This window comes from Helianthus annuus, chromosome 11 (assembly GCF_002127325.2).
Source record: "Helianthus annuus cultivar XRQ/B chromosome 11, HanXRQr2.0-SUNRISE, whole genome shotgun sequence".
NCBI lineage: Eukaryota > Viridiplantae > Streptophyta > Magnoliopsida > Asterales > Asteraceae > Helianthus > Helianthus annuus.
In genome coordinates, this window is record NC_035443.2 from 86,649,035 (window position 1) to 86,670,299 (window position 21,265).

Genomic DNA, 21,265 nt, shown 5'->3' on the forward strand with positions numbered 1-21,265 from the left:
ACAAGGTGTCGAAATCACCAAACGACTTAATGGAGTCGTAGACCGAACAAGTCTACTACGACTCGGAACAAATGTAACACTTGTTAAAACGAATTTGAATATGATGCTTTCAATACATCATATGGTGTCTTGAATCGAATAGGTGTAATGGACAAGTCCGAGTAATTGAACTTGGTTTCGGCACAATCCGACAATAAATACACGTATCGGCAAGGAAATTTCGGCATGGTTACAAAGATAAACCATGTATGTAACTCGAAGGAAGAGAAATTCGAAGGAGGTTTTGTTGTTTCGATATCAAGGAGTCAACACATACCATAATGCAGATTATCCGAGTCACAAGGCAATAACTGGATAAAGCGAAATAATATTTGAAACTTTGATGAAAACGATCGTTCGAGGGAAAGCCACATGCGTAACAAACGATGCATGTGTAACATATGGAATGATCAAGAACCGAAACAAATGAGTGTTCGCTCTAATGAAGAAAATTGTCATGATATAACTACTATTAAGAGGAGTAGAGATGTAAAAATCTACTCGCTAGATGCAACAGTGGGAATCTCAATAAAAGAAATTTAAGTACTTTACCTGGGGTTGCATGTGATGACCAGTTGTTAGGTGACACTACCATGGAATGTCAAACATGGGGTATTTGTCGTTAATAAGATAGGGGAAATCCGGAGACATACGTCTTCCCCTTGGTGTGATTTGTATCATTGCACGACCGCGTGCCAAACCGCCGCTTCCTGATCGATAGTTTTCATGCTGATAGGGTTAGTATCGTTGCTGAAATGCTCCATCTTGTCTTCTCAAGGACCATGCCTCGTAAGTCGTATGTGACGTACTTCGACCTCTATTGATGTGTAGTTTAAGTTTCGCGTAATTCTGCACACCGGTACTTCATTTTGCGTGGGTTACCTGCTCGGTTAACTAAAATAGCATACACGACATAATGGCATTTGCCCAAGTTAATAGACATGGTTCCTACATGATAACCTTTAATGAACTTCGAAATAAGTTCCCAAAGGTCCTAAGTGCATGTCTAAAAACAAATTTTTGACTCACTGCTCTTCGGTATACTTTCTTCCTGAATCTGCAGCTGATGATAACCTGATCGAAGATCAATCTTGGAATAGTAATTGGGTCCTTGCAGTTGGTCGAATAAATCATTAATCCTCAGCAAGGGATACCGATTCTTAACGGTTAGCTTGTTTAGCTCCCGGTAGTCGATGCACGTTCGAAAGCTACCATCCTTCTTTTTGACGAACAACACTGGAGCTCCCTAAGGCGGGAGGCTCGGCCTTATGAATCCCTTGTCTAGTAACTCCTGAAGCTATGTGGATAACTCTTGCATCTTTGAAGGCGCAAGCCGATGAAGTGCCTTGGCTACAGGCGTGGCGCCTGGAACCAAGTCAATGTGGAATTCGACTTGTCGTTGAGGAGGTAATCCTGGCAAGTCTTCGGGGAAGGCCTTAGGATATTCCCTTACCACAGGGATATCTCTAAGCTTTATAACACAGCCTCTAATCACTTCATTCGTCTCTACTAACATCCCGATGGCCAATTCTATCGAATACTGGATGTCTAACTTACTAGCAACTAAACCAAGCATGTTCTTAAAGTCTAGAGATGCGAAGCTAAAATCGGCACCAGTATCAAACAAGACAGTTGCATAACGTTGATTAATAGGAAATGTACCGGTAGCCACGTTTGGATCCTGGCGTGCTTCCCTAGCTCCGATGTTGAACACCCTTCCATGTGCCTGATTATTTTGAGGGAAATCCTTCCTGAAATGCCCCACATCACCGCAGTTAAAACAACCTTGACCACATCCTTGATCATTACCATTTCCGCCCTGGTTTCGATTTCCCGTCTGATTTCTGTACCCATCGCGATTTCCATTACCACCTTGACCTCCATTTCCACGTCCAGCACCGTGCCAACACGTCTCCTTGGCATGCCCCACTTTGCCACAGTTATCACATTTTCCATACCTACATCGCCCGGTATGATGACGTTGGCAATTGTCGCACTTAGGTAGGGTACCCATATACCCTCTTCCCTTAATGGCATTGTTGTTGTTACTCGCCCGAGTACCCATCTTGAAATTTGTAAACTTCCTTTTGTTCTCCCCAGATGACTCCACATGAGTCTCCTTTTTCTTCTCAGAGATTGAAAATTTTCCCAACCTAATCGCTTCTTCAGTAAGCGCCACACTTAAGTCGTTAGCCTCAGCAATGGTTGGGGGCTTGGACGCTGTTACCATGCTCAGTATCTGAGGTGCTAATCCCTAGATGAAGCGTTCGATCCTCTTGAACTCTGGTTCCACCAAGTACGGGACAACTTTGGACAAATCATGAAATCTCTGCACATATTTCGATACCTTTGGACCTTCCATTTTCAAGTTCCAAAATTCAGTTTCCAACTTCTGGATTTCGGCCCGAGAACAATACTTTTTACGCATCAGCTCTTTCAGCTCATTCCATGTCAAAGCATACGCAGCAGCCTCACCCAATGTTTGAACCTAAAGGTTCCACCACGACAATGCTCCATCTAGAAACAATCCAGAAATGTAGGTGACTTGGTGCTCTGGAGCACATTTGCTCATTCTCAAAACATAATCCGCCTTCTCGACCCAGCGCACAAAGGCTACGGCACCCCTAGTGCCGTCGAAATTCAGGGGCTTGCAGTCCAAGAACTGCTTGTAGGTGCAGCCTGCAACACAAGCAACATCATTCACAGAAAGCATTTAGCAAAGCACACATGGAAATGCCCAAACGTATTTGTAATGTGTCTTAGGTGACTTAAACATTACCATTTGGTGGGTTATTCCCTGAGGTACCTCCGCTGTGTTCGGAACAAAGGGCCTCGTGCTGTGCGATGGCCTGTGAGATGCGCTCTTGTAATTCCGCCTCTGTCGTCGGTAGAGGATTGTTGGTATCGGTATTCCTTCGCGGTGGCATCTTTCTTCTAAGAAGAAGATCGGATAGGTCAGGTCTTATTTATTAAATAAATAAATAGTTGTCTAAAGGTCGTATGTACATATATATAAGCAATCATCATATCAAACAATACGGGACAACTCTGGACAAATCATGAAATCTCTGTACATATTTCGCTACCTTTGGACCTTCCATTTTCAAGTTCCAAAATTCAGTTTCCAACTTCTGGATTTCGGCCCGAGAACAATACTTTTTACGCATCAGCTCTTTTAGCTCATTCCATGTCAAAGCATACGCAGCAGCCTCACCCAATGTTTGAACCTGAAGGTTCCACCACGACAATGCTCCTTCTAGAAACAATCCAGAAATGTAGGTGACTTGGTGCTCTGGAGCACATTTGCTCATTCTCAAAACATAATTCGTCTTCTCGACCCAGCGCACAAAGGCTACGGCACCCCTAGTGCCGTCGAAATTCAGGGGCTTGCAGTCCAAGAACTGCTTGTAGGTACAGCCTGCAACACAAGCAACATCATTCACAGAAAGCATTTAGCAAAGCATACATGGAAATGTCCAAACGTATTTGCAATGTGTCTTAGGTGACTTAAACATTACCATTTGGTGGGTTATTCCCTGAGGTACCTCCGCTGTGTTTGGAACAAAGGGCCTCGTGCTGTGCGATGGCCTGTGAGATGCGCTCTTGTAATTCCGCCTCTGTCGTCGGTAGAGGATTGTTGGTATCGGTATTCCTTCGCGGTGGCATCTTTCTTCTAAGAAGAAGATCAGATAGGTCAGGTCTTATTTATTAAATAAATAAATAGTTGTCTAAAGGTCGTATGTACATATATATAAGCAATCATCATATCAAACAATCATGCAACCACATAATCATAGCACAGACATGTAAATCAACAATGTATTTAATAAGAACATGACTATTGAGCTTTCATTCAAGACCAACCACATGTTACATCGTTTCCACATAGTATCGTATCAAAAAGGGACATAGGGTCACACCACCCTTGTCAAATAAGTATGTCAATGTACAAAAGTAATGATCAAAATATGGTCTTCGTATCTTCACTGTCTCGGCCCAATTGTAATGCTCTCATAAAAAATAATGCATCTGCATAAGACCAAAAACTTTATGTACTGATGGCGGGGGAGGAGGAGGGAAGAAAAGCAAACTGCGAACATGTGCGAGCTCCTCCTCGAGCTCATACACATGACGAAGCAAATAACTAATATGCTGCTTGACAGTAAGGAAACGAGCATCAAAACCTGGAAAAGGTGCGAGAGCAGCAGGTGGATGTGCAAAAGGAGACGTCGATGAATGTGGGGGAACAGAAGCAACAGGTGGGGGTACGAACGTAGCTGACGGTGATGAGTGTGGAGGGACAAAAGTAGACTGACAGGGACAAGGAGGGCATGAAGGAGTCAGCTCGAGCTCCAGAACTCTGCGACTCAAGATCTCAAACTGCAACTGTAAAGACAAAAGTAACTCATCCCGCGTGTAGCCAACAAAATGTGAGGGAAGGTAGGGGTCAGAAATGGGCATAGAGTATGGTGGGAACCATCGGAATGGTTCGTCAAGAGGTGTAGAAGTAAAGGGAGTAAATGGTGCAGTGTGTGGGATCGGAGGAAAAGCTGCTGAAGCAAATGGGTCGTAACTCGGGGGGCTGGCCCGAAGTACTCTCCCCTGGTCGGGATGCAGGAATGTCCTGGAGGAAAACAATAGGCAGGTCAGTACGGTGAACATCAGACTCAACAGGAGGTAGGGGAGCAACATCAGCGGGTGGGGGTGGAGGAACGAATGGCTCCACAAGAGGAAGATCAACAGGTGCAGGTATCGGATCGACAAGTGGGAGATCAAACGGAGCAGGAACCGGCTCCGGGATGAGAGGTGCGATATCAGGTAATCCAACGGGACATGGTCAGGATCAGGAATCGGCTCAGGGTCAATCGGTACAATATCAGGCTGGCCAAAAGGGACAGGATCTAGCTCAGGGGCAGGCTCTGGATCATGTGGAGGTGTGGGGACTCATGCAGGGGATCCCAGTGCCACTGACATCGCGGTGTCATCATCAGAATTGGTAGCATAAAGCTGCTGTCCTGCCGCTCGTAGGGCTGAAGAAGTCACAGACTCAAAGGTTGTAGGATCGTGTCGTGACCCAAATGAGTCAAACAGAAGAGCTCTCGTCTGTTTCAGAGGCGGAAACTAAGAAGCAGACTTGGAAAAACAGCTTGTTTCACTTTAAATTGCCTTGTATATTGATATAAACCAGTTTACAATCAAACGACACTTCGGCAGCACTTCGGCAGCACTTCGGTACCGGAAACATGAACTGTTACAACTGATTTCGCATGAAACCTATATATAGACCTTGTAATTCCGCGTGAGACATGATTCAAACGGAATTAATCTCATGCGAGACTTTATTCCGTACTGAATTACAAGTTCACACTTTCATGCGGAATTACATGGTTCATGCGAAATTACATATAAATCCTATTTCTCGAACTACGTGCCCTGATCTAATCATACAAAGAAAAAGACTCGATACAAGACGAAGTCGATAGACGCATGCACCAACAGACTCCCCCTCGAATGTTGACGAGTCTTAAGTGTCGAGTCATCAACGTCTTCAGTCTTTATCAGTCTCCGGGCTTCAAGAAACTCTATCTGGCTCTTGCTTCACTCTAACTTTCTTTCACAAATCTCCCCCTCGAATGATGCTCTATCAATCTCTTGCATCTTCAGGATCAAATTCCTAGCTCTTGCATCTTCAGACTCTCTCTATGTAACAGACTCCTCCTCAACTCATACTGGGATCGTAGTCTGGCTTGTACAGGATCAGAATCGCAACCTGGCTCTATACTCTCAATCAGAATCCAGGCTATCCTGCACATCCTCTTCCCAAAACATAAAATTTACAAATTTAATCAATTTGACAAACTGTAATCTTAGTTTACCACCGGTAGAATCAAACTTTAGAATGATTTATCATTTTAAGAATCTTGATGACCACTTGCAAAAACAATCTTTCAAACAAAAACTCTTCCCAAACCTGTTCGTCCTGTTCAGTACTCGGAATTTTGAAAATCAGCTTTCCAATATCATATTTCGAAAATCTTTTTGTATTTTCAAAAATTTATGCTAAAACACACTGAAACTCTTTTTGGATTTTTGAATATAGAACAGAAAGCTTGTAAAGAAATCTTTACAGACACTATTTTTGAGAGTTTGTGCAAGAGGATCATATCAGTTTATGAGACAAATCACCAACACCGTTAAGCTTTAAACATTTTAAGTTCTAAACAGTTCACTTAGATTGTCAGTATATTGGTCCACTTAAATTTTCACACAAAGTTCAACTATTTTGAGATACGAGATTAATGTTTTAAGCACTTAAACTTATTTGCGTGTCCCACCACTTGAATATACTCCTATATCTAGATCCCAATATTCAGTCTTACAGGTGAGTATACCTAGATGATATCTGTAAAAGGGTTAAATGCGAAACCGTGAGAGCTCAGGTCAGAACTTCCGTTCAGCAGAGAGATGACGGCTCGACTTTTGATGTGTCCCCTTTAGAGGATCTTTTCTTCAACAGCACATGATTAGCATTTTTCAATGTTTTATCATTTTTATGCTGAGGGTAAACTTATATTTCAAAGCATATGCAAAGTATTATTCGGGGACTAGGCCATTGCTTCCGCAAAATCAGAAGTCCCGGGATAATACCCCAGATATCACTGAGTATAAAGACCTAGTATCTCAGGAAGAGGGATCTTTCAAACAAGATTTCGGGGGTTACCCATATATCCAAGAAATGTTCCCCACAAGATAAGTAAGTAATTTAATATATGTTGATATCTCGAAAACAATCTACTAAATGTATAAAAACCTACTGGCATATCCACAGGGAGATCGTTTATCACATTTTAACTATCCAATTCTTTAGTATGTTGTGATAGTCCACTGATGTACTATCATTTCCTCTTTTTTTCAACAAAATTCATTTTGAAATTTTTCAATGTTTTTGACATTTTCTGGATTTATCATGTTTTTGTCTTTTTCAAATTTTTCTAAAGTGAAAGAGATTTGAAAACAAACTGTACAAGCAAAGTGACAACTGATTTTCAAGCTTCAAATCGCCATCCTTTTGGCATAAACAATCAGAACTCCCCCTTACAACAAACCATTTTCCCATTATGATTTCAAAACACTTAAGTTTGTTTTAATCAAATTGGTTTTTCCGGAAAATAAGTTGTGTTGTTACCACTTGTAGGCTGGGGTTCATTTCATCACATTGTCCATTTTTAACCACTTGTATGAAGATTACAACAAGTTCAACTTAGTGACCTTGATAAATCATTAGAAATAACAAACCTCTGAACCACTTGTAGGACGAAATATCACCAAAGTGAATTTCTCAATAAATGTGCCGATTCATGCTCCACGCTTACCAACCTGGGAGCTCCGGTAAGTCAGGTGTTTACTCAAACATTATGTCCACCCAAGCCTGACCAGCCTTGGGTGATTTTGGTACACATCTATCCCACCAACATTTTGATTTATAAAATTCTTTAGCACCCTTTACTTTCCTATCAACCATCTTACCAAAAATATGTTTAACTTTTCCATTAAACACCTTTTCAGCATCAAATTTATTTTTACCAGCAAAGAATTGATCTGAAATTTCAAACCTGCCTTTTGATTTCAGATTTTCTGCCTTTAATAGTGGAAAATTTTCATCGTTCAACTCTGGAACGGAATTCACAACCTTTTTCTCAACAAATGACTCCTCTGATTTTATGGAATCAGATTCATTGTCTAAACTACTGTCTGAACTTTTAACAACCCACTTCTGTTTGTTCAAATCACCTTTCCTTTTGTAAAAACGTTTTGAAGTTCATCAACTTCAATCTTTCCTTTTGATTGTTCTGATTTGTCAACATATTTCCTTCTCATTTCAGAGTTAGAAGAAACTCCCTGTTCTTTGTAGTTGGACTTGGGACAATTCCAAGCTATATGCCCAACTTCTTGGCATTTGAAACAGGTTCTTATGTCAACTCTTTTAGCAAACTTTCTCACATTCTTCTTCACTTCAGCAAGAAACTCCTGGTTTGACTGTTTCCAGAAAGGTTTCTTTTGTTCATCCTCTGAACTTCCACCTGCAACAAATTTTGTTTTTGGTTTAAGATTTTTCTCATTTTTATAATTTTCTGGAGAAATAAAACCTAATCCCTTCTTTTTGAAATTACTGTTATGGTTTGGTTTCTTTTGAAAACCATAACCACAACCGTAACCCATTTTTTCTGTTTACTCTTTGTTGAATTCTTGAAGAAGTGTATTTGTTAGGTTTTCCATCAAGATTTAAATCTTTTATTTCAGAAATATTAATTTCTGTTAATTTGAAAACCTGTATGATCATTTCAGTTTTGACACTTCTTATTGGAAATTCTTCATCAGAAAATAATTTGTCTGAATTATTCAAGGTATATGCAACCTTAAACATTTCATCATTCAAATTATTCTTTGATAACAAGAATTCTTTATTATAAACCCTCTTGACTGGCGAACTCGGACTCTTTTCTGACGAACTCGAACTCTCAGATTTAAACTCCGACTTTGACTCTTCATCCATATCTAACACCTGATCGACAACTTTCTTTACTAACTCAGACTCATGATCAGTGTCAGACGCTGTGAATGTGACATCAATGTTGTCTGGTAACTCATCAATGGTTTCAGACTTTAACTTTATGTTCACCGCCTTTTTAAGACGCTCCTCATTCGGATTCCTGGGGGAATAACTCTCATAGATTGGAGGCGGACATTTGTTATACTTTACACTGTGTTTCTTACCAGTATCAGTATCTTCAGTCTCTTTCTCCTTGAATGCTTCAAGACCTGCAACAGTAGGATACACACGATCAATCAGATAATCACATGTTTTATAACTCAACAGTAATCGTTTAATCCTTTCACTCTCAATCTTTTCAAGTTCCACTTCTTTCTTCAACTGTGCACAATCTTCAATGTACTCATTAGTGACTTTCTATTTCGACATTAATGTAGAGTTCATTTTTGTCATAGTAGTTTCAATTTCTGAGTTTGTCTTTTTCAATCCATTTACAGTGTTGTTCAGGACATCATACGATTCCTTCACATACTTCACATCAGACAGTAAATCTTATTTGATTTTCTCTAATTCAGCAATCTTCTTATCTTTCTCATCACAATTCTTGCAAGATTCTGAACATTTCTCACAAGGTTAAGTAACCTCAACTATCTTTTTGACTTCAATAATTTTCTCAACTTCAACAATTTTTTCTACTTCGACGATTTTCTCTACTTCGACTATTTTTTCAACCTCAATAATTTTCTCCACCACTTTCTCCACTTCAACGATTTTTTCTACTACTTTCTCAGTCACTTCTTCAACTTTTGCTTCTCCAGCTTCTGTCTTTGCCTTTTCATTAGCCAGTATTTTTGCTGCTTCCAGTTCTCTCTTCAATCTGGCAATCTTCTTCTGATTCAGCATCTCCATTTTATCTGCAAAAAACAAATTAAAACTATCAGAATCTATACCTTTTCTAGCTTTGTTCAGATATTCTTCTTCATCATCGGTATCAAAATCACTTCCTAGATCTGGAAAAATCGATATTCTTTTCGAACTAGATTTGTCTTTTTCTTCTTCAAACACTCGGGCAACAAGAGCTGAACCAGGTATGTATTTGTCCCAACTAAAACCCTCTGCGACTTTTTCATCATCTTGATGAATAAGTAGAGCTTTCTTCCCTCCTTCTTCAATAGCACGACTGTGCAGTTTGCGGTTGTTGAGCAATCTGATGAAAAATTGATTTCTGATAATAGTTGTTCTTTTCTTGACTCTCAGTAGCTTCTTGGTTTTTACATTCTCATTTGAAGTGTCCTTTTCCTTTGCAATGGAAACAGGTAACTTTTGATTTGTCAAATCCTAATGGAGAAGTAGCCAAACCCCGAAACTCATCTCTACCAGTGATTTGTTGAAATTTTTCAGCTCTTCTAACAGCACTGGCCATGCACCATTTGACATCCATCAACTCAAGTTCCTCTGCATCAATTTGGTCATAATCTTCCTTTGTAAGCATCGAATTTCCAATTTTGCCAGCAATCAAACTTTCGTATGATTCCAACATAGCAACAAGTGATGCCATGTGTTGGTTGGCTATTTCTGGAGACAAATTCTGACCATTTTGAATATTCAAAGTGACGTTGCATTGAAGATTCGTAAAACTGTGTTGTTGAGGACTTGATGTTGTGCTGTTTGGATCAAAACTAGAAAATGATGAAGAATATCCACCACTTTGAGTTGTCGTGCTAACATTTGGACTAGAGGATCCATCAGCACTAAAACCAGTTTGGATCTTTGGACTGGGAGTAGTAACTTCAAACTTGTTTCCCCGATAATATAAACTGACATCTTGTAGAGCATTTGGATTCTTCATAATTGCTGTTTTCTGGATATCCAACTCGTGCTCTTCAATCTTCTGAATAAACTGTGCCAGATTCATATTCTCAGATTTTCTCGTGTGTTTTAAGATCAACAAATACGTTCCCCACTTGTTCTGTGGTAACGCATCAGCAAGTTTATCCACCCACTCATCATCATCTTTCGTTATCTCTAATCTTCCCATTTCTAAAACTAGATGACAATATCTGTCGATGGTTGTTTTTGTTGATTCTCCTTTAAAGGCTGTAAATGTATCAAATGATTTCTTCAACAATGCCTTTTTGTTTTTGATCATGTCAGCACTTCCTTTGAACTTTTGAATTAATGCATTCCAAATTGACCTTTCAGTACCCGAATGTTGAAGTAACACAAAGATATCTTCTTTAACTGCTTGCTGAAGAATGCTGATCATCATCTTTTCACTTGTGTATTTCAACTTATCACCATCAGAAAAATCACTAAATGCTTTTTCAAGCCCACGTTCATTTTTCGGTTTTTCGTAATCTTTTTCTAGTGCACACTTTGCATCAGACTTGTATGCTTGCACCCAGTTCTCAAACCGACTCTGCCACCTTTAAAATCTTCAATATACATCAGCTTCGGCGGTTTTTGGTAAGTTCCCATCTCGTTCTCACTGTAAAGTGTTTCAGCAGCAGTAACTGGGGCAACGGGTGTCGCAAACGCATTGTAGAATTCTTCTGCCATGCTTCGGTAACACGGTTATCAAAACAAAAACTTTTCAAATGAAATTAATGTCTCACACAGTATCACTTCAAGCGAAATTATCTTCAAACGAAATTACCTGCACCATACAACTTCAAACGAGATTAAAATTCAAACGGAATTATATTTTTCAAACGAAATTAGGTAATTCCGTACGGAATTACTCAGCTTCACACGGAATTAACTTTGGCACGGGATTATACACACGGAATACAAATTCCGTGCAGAATTAGATGTAGTTTGAAACGAAATTAACTCCACAAAGTATTTCTGTGCGAAATTAAGGTTCACTTTCAAACGGAATTATGGTGATGTCATCATGTCCGAACTGAAGTTCATGCGGAATTACTGATTTTATCAAATTTAGTTTGAATTAAAGTCCAATATTCTCAAGGATTCATTAAAACACTGCTACGCTTATGATGTGTGAAATTCAGGTCATTTTAACCGTCACAATTAGTTTAAATGAGAAAAGAAAGTGTAGAAGTAAGAAAATGAGATGAAATCAAGCTGAAAATTGCAGAACTCCTCCTCCTGAGCTCTGATACCACTTGTAGGATCGTGTCGTGACCTAAATGAGTCAAACCGAAGAGCTCTCATCTGTTTCAGAGGCGGAAACTAAGAAACAGACTTGGAAAAACAGCTTGTTTCACTTTAAATTGCCTTGTATATTGATATAAACCAGTTTACAATCAAACGGCACTTCGGCAGCACTTCGGTACCGGAAACATGAGCTGTTACAACTGATTTCGCATGGAACCTATATATAGACCTCGTAATTCCGCATGAAACATGATTCAAACGGAATTAATCTCATGCGAGACTTAATTCCGTACGAAATTACAAGTTCACACTTTCATGCGGAATTACATGGTTCATGCGAAATTACATATAAATCCTATTTCTCAAACTACGTGCCCTGATTTAATCATACAAAGAAAAAGACTCGATACAAGACGAAGTCGACAGACGCATGCACCAACAAAGGAGTCTGAAACCGAATGCAAACTGGAGTCGAAGGATAACTCGACAACTGGAATAGCAGGAGGAGGTACAACAACAACATCATCATCAATCTCCGCGTCGTCCTGGGCGTCAGCTGGGGGACCGTCCACAAATAAGTCGACATCATCACCAAAAGATCATCAAACGGCCAATCCTCGGGAGGAATGACCACAAGGGGAACAACATCAAGGAACAGAGCCACAATGTGCTCACCATCGGGGTGACCAATGATGAGATGATCGTGAACAGGAGCGGGAATATCAAAAGGATCCTCAAAGGGAACGCCATCAGCTATAGGTAAATCATCGCCAAAACCTGGTAACACGAATGGCTGGAAGTCGTCCTCATCCTTGGACAGCGTCTTGGGATCACTCTCAGTGTCCAATGTAAATATCTCTGGCTCTGGTATGACCTCGTCGTCCGAAACGACGGCCACCGGGTCATGGGCGTCAGATAACCCATTCTCGGAGGAAGACATGATGCCTGTAACATATCAAGCATAACATGTGCACATAAATTAACCACTACCACACAGTGCATGCAAACAAAACAATCATCACTTAATCATGTATTCACATTATCCCTCATGAGATCTTTCTAGCTTTCCTAGTCTACCCCATACAAACTAAACCACCGTTGTGACCTTGCATTGTATTTCTTGTCTTTCCTTTCTAAAATGTTTGTTCCATGGATCTCGGCGTTTTGTGTATGCAATGAAAAGTATGTTGTAAAAATATTTTCGTGAGAGAGCCCTAGTGATTGTAGTCTAGCCTCGAGAAGGAATCCTAGTTCGCTACAATCGAAGCTCTGATACCAAACTGTCACACCCTGACTTTTGCGGAAGCGTGTTACGTGTGACTTGCTTAATATCATTGCATTCAATTATATCAAACAACTAAATGATATAAACCATGATGTTCATCCATTTAAAAGTTTTGAAACATTACAACCAACATTGTTTAACAGAAATCCAAGACTTCAAATTCACAATACAAACCATCCAAATTGTTTAAAGTTCCATAAGGACTTGACACGATACAATGACAAAACAAGGCTTTGAAATGTATGTCTTATCTAGGATAAGGCATCCTTTCCAAACCCTACAAAAGATGGGATGACATCATTATTTGTAGACACACAACTTGTAAACCTTGAACGCCCGCCAGATCCATTCTCAATTTCCTGAAATACATGTAGTTTGAAAACATTAACAAAAGTTAAGCGAGTTTATGTGTTTGTATGTGTGCACGAATAATCCTTGAAAACATCTGTAAGTATGTATTTGTAAACCGGTATGAAAGCGTCTATGAGCAGATCAATTAATGTGTAGCTAATACATTAATATGTGTGCAACGGCGTAGGAAGGCTCAACCCTTTTATGCGTATTTCGTACCGGGCCATCCGGCGGGAACGACATAGTCACCACATGGTCCAAACCGTGGGCTCATGGGTGGGGCTCGCAACTCCCAATAGATCTATCACTCATGCCCCTCGGTCCTTATACAAGGATTAATGGTCTTAAGTTAATTGCCTACCCATTCACATGATCTAACAGTTCATTCCTTAGCTAACCATACCATTTGTAATCATCGAAACATTTGTAATCATCGAAACATTCGTAACATCTATTTTGTGACAACTGTCACTTTTCCGTACATTTCGTACACTAAATGAACAGTAAATTGTGCTTAAATAACTGTGCCTGATCTAGTTTACAAGACAAATGAATTTTTGATTACTGTTATATACATACAATGGCATTTCACATTACAAGACTTTATTCGTTGCTACATGCAACACGAGACAGTGCAAATGATACACAGAACAGAATTGGCACCATTACCAGACAAACTAAAAATGCTGACGAAGTTCAGTACATAGACAGACAATATTTTGAGACCATGTATGAGCCAGAGATGACGTATTACACTAGTATAGTGTGTATGGAAGTAAGGACCACAAAACTGCATGCCTATGTGATAGACAAAGTGCCGGAAAGTGCCTAAAACCCACATAAAGTGCATAATTCTGCATAATTCAGCAAAAATCAGCTTTTTAACAAGCTAGTAATGTGCAAAAATATGACAAAATGGTCCTGTATGCTTTCCTAAGTGTCGGGAATTAAAAGTGTCACAAAAGTTACATAAATGACACTATATGGAATAACTACACACTTTAACGAACTGGTATCTAACCGGACATTACCCGGAATACCAAAATATTACTAGAAGCATTGTTTTATTATTTTTAAGCTAGTTATGGTTCCCGAACACCCACTAAAAATATCAAGTAACTAACACCTATAACAAATACTTGGATTTGGACCTTTAATCTAATTAGAGATTGGAAGTTACACTTAGACCCCCTCCCCCTTCCTACTTACGGTTACCATGGGGTGACCCCACCAAGATTTTCATGATCTTTCAAGATTCCTCTAAATCTCCCAAAGATTTTCCTTGGATATTCTAGAGATTTTGCTTAGATTTCCTTGGATATTCTAGAGATTTTGCTTAGATTTTCCTTGGATATTCTATAGATCTTACATGATCTCCCAAGATATTATTAGATTTTATTTGATCTTTCTTGATTCTACTAGATATTATTAGATCCTTGCTTGATCTTGTGGACAAAATATATGGAAGTATGGTTATAAATATGACTTATGAATCCTAGAGTTCATCATATTTCACTCACTTCACAACACCACACCACTCTCTCACTCTCTTCCTCTCCCTCTCGGCCTAACATAGTGCCGCCACCACCACCACCTTGCAACCACCATTCACCCATTCCAAGCTCATCTCCAAGTGCAAGAAGGTGTCTTGTGAAACTTGAAGCTTGAAGAACTTGAAGAACCTTCATCCATTGCTTTTATCATCCATATTCATCATCTTTTTCTCTAGTGATCTTCCCTAGCCTTTGAGCTAGTTGTAAGCTTCTTGTTAGTAGTTTTTGCTTCTCATTTTGTTGGTTAAAAACATGCATGACACTTGATTGTTATTTACTTGAAATTATGATGTTGATCATCAAAAGGAGCTTGCTAGATTGTGATTAAACACATGATTTAGCAAGCTAGAGGATGATTATACGTTAACCCAAGAAGATCATCCTCACTTATGAACATGAACTTGAAAATAAAATTATTTCTTGAAAAATAGTAAATAAAGTGAGCTAGCAATTTTGAGAATCTAAGATTTGTGAATAATTTTCCAAGAAAACCAAGTTCAAAATATGATTTTTAGAAGATCATGGTTTTTACTTAAATGTACACTAATTTTGGTGATGAAATAAGTGTAAGAACACTTTATTTACAAGAAGAGTTCAAAAGAATAATTTTTGTAAATTATGTTTACAAGTTGTAAACACCAAATCTTTTCAAGAATGAGATTTTAAAAGAAGTAAACACACTTTGGAGGGTAACTAAACCCACTAAACACTTTACCAAGTTACTACGCATTTTTATGAAAGATCAAGTTCATGTTACTATGTGAAGTGTATTGCTTTTACATTTGGTAAGTATAAAATAGTTAGTGATTTGTTGTTGATTGATTGGATGTTTTTTGAAAAGAAAATGATATGCTAAATAGCATGGACACCTCCATTTACAAAGGAAACTATGGCAAAATTTTCTAAAAATACCAACACTTAGAAAATATTTTCTAAACAACTAATTACAAGTGTATTCTTAACTATCATTTTCCATATAAACTTTGTCATAGATTTTTGTAACAAAAATACAAGTATTGGAGGTTGATTTTTACAAATAAAGATGGGTAAATATGTATGTAGAATATATATTTACATTAAAGACATTGTGTGTGATTATGTGAAGTAGTTGTATTATTTTAGGATTTAAAATAATATAACTCACAAATACCAAGAATTTACAACACCAAAATAATACCAAAAATTACATGTAATGAAATATATAAGTTACACACTTGATATTGTGAAACCATACGCAATAACGTAACTTACGAAATATTCCGAGAAGTACCGTTACAATATATTTTGGTAAATATTATTTTGGATACAAAAGAAACGAAAGTATGATTTTTATTATTACAAAGTTTGTCATATTTTCGACAAAGAGGAAATATATTACTTTTGGAAGTAAAAATATATTTTCTTAGAATATTTAGAAGATATATGATTTTTTAAGAAAATATATATTTTCTTGACGATACATTATTTTTGGACAAAACAAGTCTACATATATTTTCTAAGTGTAAATATGTTATTTTGGAAACTACATATACAAGAATACGAGAATACATGTATGAAATATTCCCATCCTTGGGAAGGAAACACGAAAACAAATACTTGAAAAGTATTACAACTCTGGATGATGTAAAGACATAAAGAAAACGTAACTCAAAACATGAATACTAAGACAAGGCACGGCTCGCTCTTCTAATAGACCTTAGCACATTGTAGGTAGTCGTATTTGCTGACGAGGTTTGAGTTACGAGTACTGAAGACGCAAAACAGTGAGTTCATGCTCCCCCTTTTCTTTAACTGTTTTTGGTTTTATAACTCTAGGGGGTGAAATACATGTTACGAATACTTGAACGGTATGAAATGCCTTTGAAATACTAGATCATGTGAGCATAGAATAAATACAGAAATGCCATTAATACTTAATTAGGGACGAGGGTTAGATCTAAAGGGTACGGCCGAACCCCACTCATGGTCACAACTAGTACCAAGTAGTGCTTCGGAGTCCCAGTCGAGGTTAATCGACACAGTCGAGGGTAATCGACACAGTCAAGGTAAATTGACACAGTCGAGGTTAATCGACACAGTCGAGGAAAATCGACAAGGGTATAAGCCATTACGAGTGCTTCCTATGTCCTCACATGCCTTAAAGTCCTTGTAAAACATTCATGTTCATACACGCTTTTCATACCTGTTTGCAAAGGAAGTCTCTCAAAGATTTACAAGAATTACAGTACACAAACAAGACGCATGAACTCGCTCAACTTTTGTTGATGTTTTCCAAAATTACATGTATTTCATGTAACTGGATGGATCTTGGGCGCAGGTGTCATAACTAGAAGTAGACTTCAAGTTTAGATGTCATCCACTTTTGTTGGTTTGTAACCTAGTCGAAGGTTGTGTTTTAAAAACTTGAATAACCAGTGTTTGTAATACTCAAATTTTATGAATGGATGAACATCGTTTTGATCATGTAGTTGTTTATTACGATTGAATGCAATGATATTAAACCAGTTACACATCATACGCTTCCGCAAAAGACAGGGTGTGACAGTTTGGTATCAGAGCTTCGATTGTAGTGAACTAGGATTCCTTCTCGAGTCTAGACTACAATCACTAGAGTTCTCTCATGAAAATATTTTACAAAAAGGTTTTCATTGCATTCATGTAAGCACCAAGATCCACGAGTCAAACACTTTTCAAAAAGAGACAAGGCAAGGACATTAGTAGGGAATACCCTCAAGATAAGGTGCCAATTAAGGCATAGTCTACACGAGTTAGACTTGCCAAAGATAAAATACACTCTTGGTGAGAACGAGTACCGAGTAGTGTTTTTGTATCTCAGTCGTGAATCGACAACTAGAAAAATGACCCCCCCCCAAAAAAAACGAGAATTATAAGTAATATGATGCATCGAAATGCCCGTTTATGCTAAGTAACATATTTGTTTATCGATACATACATACGAATAAGTGTACGGAATGATTATTGACGTGAATAAGATACTTTCAACTCCGACTCCTATTACTGTACGTAACTCGCACGATGAAGCTATCAACCTCGCGTTCATTGCAAAGCTCATGGCTGGAGTGATTACCAAACAATATTCTGAGCTTGCTTCCGTAGGAGATGGCTGCTCTTCCCTCTCAATCGTGAAGGTGCCTGACTACGGTGATGATGATGAGGCAGAGGCGGCAACCTTGAACGAATTCTTAATCAGCGGGACAAGATCCCTGCGGCTTATGTGAAGCAAGATTGACGACACACTTGACCAGAAAAAGAAGATGAAATATTCATCTTGAAGGTGCCCCTCCAACTACTAGGAATTCTCTTTATTCCTACTTCATTTAATCATCGTGCATATTCGCGCGTAACGATAACGAGGGTTAGCGCGTGGACCATCACAAGGGTCCTTTCCATGACAGAGGTAAAAGGACAGTAGTGTCCCCTCCTTGATTGATCATCTGCTTGGACGAGAGGAAATTGGGGTAACTGTGCAAGACAATTTATTATTACGGGGGCCCACGTAACAACAATTTGTAGTGCATGGAAATCCTGGTGGACTCTGCGCGTCAAGTTAAAGATCACCATCCCTCCAAAAATAATCTATAGGTGTTCACACCTTCATATGCCAGATCAATACATAGACCAGTGCTTTAGCACTTTATAAAGTAGGAAACCTGTCTTGCCTACTTCGTGTCTACCCGTGTACGAGACGTTTGAGAAACGATATTTAAGCAAGAGAAGAGGAATAACATTCAGAAAGATTCAGTGATGTTACACCCTACCACTTCATGAAACTTGTATGACCAGGGCGATGTAGCCTCGAATACATTATTACAAACAATAAGCCCAGTAGCCAAGCCTATGAAGGCTCAGTAATTATTTCCTCGCTCATACATTGTTGATTATATATACATGTGAAATTGGGTGATTACATGATGGCTTATGGTGCTACGTACCTCATAGACAATTATGGAATGTTGTCTAACCTACTTCATACCTTTTGACAGAAGAGAATGCCGCCCAGATGGGACACAGACACGAGTACGTTACCAAGGACAGAAGCTGTGCTTCAAGAACGTATCAGACAGGCGATTGCTCGACATAAAACCCTCCGATCTCAGCACAGCGGTGGCACTACCGGAAATAACCCTCCAACTGGCTGCGCCTATAAGCAATTCTTGGACTACAAGCCATTGAATTTTGATGGCACAGGGGGTGCCGTTGCATTTGTCTGTTGGGCAGAAAAGACTGACTCTGTTCTAAGAATGAGTAACTGTTCGCCCCAACAGAGAGTTACCTTTATCTCAGGGTTATTCTTAGAGGGCGCACTCTCCTGGTGGAACCTTCAGGTTCAAACCCTTGGTGCAGATGTTGCTTATGCACTGAGCTGGGACGAGCTCAAGGAAATGATGGAAAAGAAATATTGTTCTAGGGCCGAAATCCAGAAGCTTGAGGTGGAGTTCTAGAATTTGAAAATGGACGGACTGAAGCTTCCTGAATACGTCCAGCGATTTCACGACTTGTCTAGGGTCGTCCCCTACTTAGTCAAACCGGAATTCAAGAGGGTTGAACGATTCATTTGGGGACTTGCACCTCAGATCAAGAGCATGGTTACTTCCTCAAAGCCCTCAACCATCGCAGAGGCTATAGATTTGAGTGTCACTCTTACTGAAGAAGCTCTACGCATGGGAAAATTTTCAGAATCTGTGGATAACAAGAAAGAGACTGATGTGTGTAAAATGCAACATATAAATCACATCAATTAAGGCATAACACTAACCCTTTTTAAGTACTAATGTTGAAAAAAGAGTGTTTTTGTCTTCCTTTTGTATTTTCAGGATGAAATGAGCTCAAATTCACAAAAGAAGCAAAAAGACAACTAATTCTAGCATAAATACAAGAAAAGGAATAAAAGTAGACTGCCCGGACCCTCAACAGCATCCTCCAAAGCAAAGAAGAGAAAACAGAAGACTGAACACGCCCCGTGCTCAGCCAGCACGGGGCCGTGCCCAAGAAGCAGCATAAAAGACAAACTTATAGAAGCTTCCATTGCCCACCACGGGGCCGTGTCCAGCGGGCACGGAGGCGTGGTGAAAGTACAGCAGGCACATTAATTGTAATTGCGAATTACAATTAATGAGGAGAGAGAGTGTCAGACGGGCACGGGGGCGTGTCCAGCGGACACGGGGCCGTGCCCAGCCTTCTGTTCAGCCTATAAATAGGAGTGCTTGGTTTCATTTCAACTCATCCCTTGGCACACCACCTCTCTCACACTTCATCCACCACCCACCACCACCATAACACCATCATCCACCACCATCATCCATTGTCCATCGTAGAGTGTGTGAGTCGTCTCGGGATCGAAGATTGATCGTAAGAGTTCTTGACAATCAAGGCCATGTTTGCCTAAGTCTCTTACATCACTTGGTGAAGACAAGTGTTTAGTATAATACTTTTTATTTTCAATCTTTTGCACTTTTTATTTGGTTTTGTATTAATGACTTTAATAACTAGTTACTTATGTTGAAGGTGATCTTTCCTTATCGTTTGTCCGTGGTGTCTTGGCATTATTTTACTGTCTATATAAAATAAAAGATTTTCACCATTCATATCTCCACGGTCTATATGGAGGTATGTTGGCTACCTGGTCGGGGGTTAAGGGAACGGTTTGGTAAGGGTCTTGCCCTTGTTCAGCGTTTAGAGGTCCTGCTTGGGACCTGGGTCAAATTTAGTAGGATCTCCTTCAATGCCCATAGGTATTGGATGGCGGGGATCCAAAACTCTTTGACCCCCTCATAAGTTAACTACTATTAATACTATAACCCGGCTATTTAGGACTGTATCCCTGCTGACTCAGACTACTTAGCCGAGGCTAACGTCACCGCCGAAAGCGGGGCCTACCACAATTTGCATTAATAACTTAATTCATTATCTTTCAATAATCCGACCCTTTAGGATTGTATCCTTGCTGACTCAAACTACTGGGTTGAGGGTAACGTCGCCTTCAAAAGAGGGGCCTACTACAATAACTAAGATAATCTCTTAAACAAGTGCAAAAGTGCGAAAATAATCAAAGGTTATACTAATACACGTGTCGGATCCAAGTGATTCATCTTGTCTATCTGTTTTATTTTATTTTTATTTTTCAGCATTTAGTTAGTTTTTATTTTCTTAGTTTAAAAACATTTTTCTTACTTTTTTATTTGATTAGACGTTGAGGATAAACCGGTATTAAAAGCTCTTGTGTCCTTGGACGACCTCGGTATCTTACCAACACTATACTACGTCCACGATGGGTGCACTTGCCCATATGTGTGTTTAGTGTTAGTGAATATCGTGTTTTTATAAATTTAAAACTTGGCTAAAAGT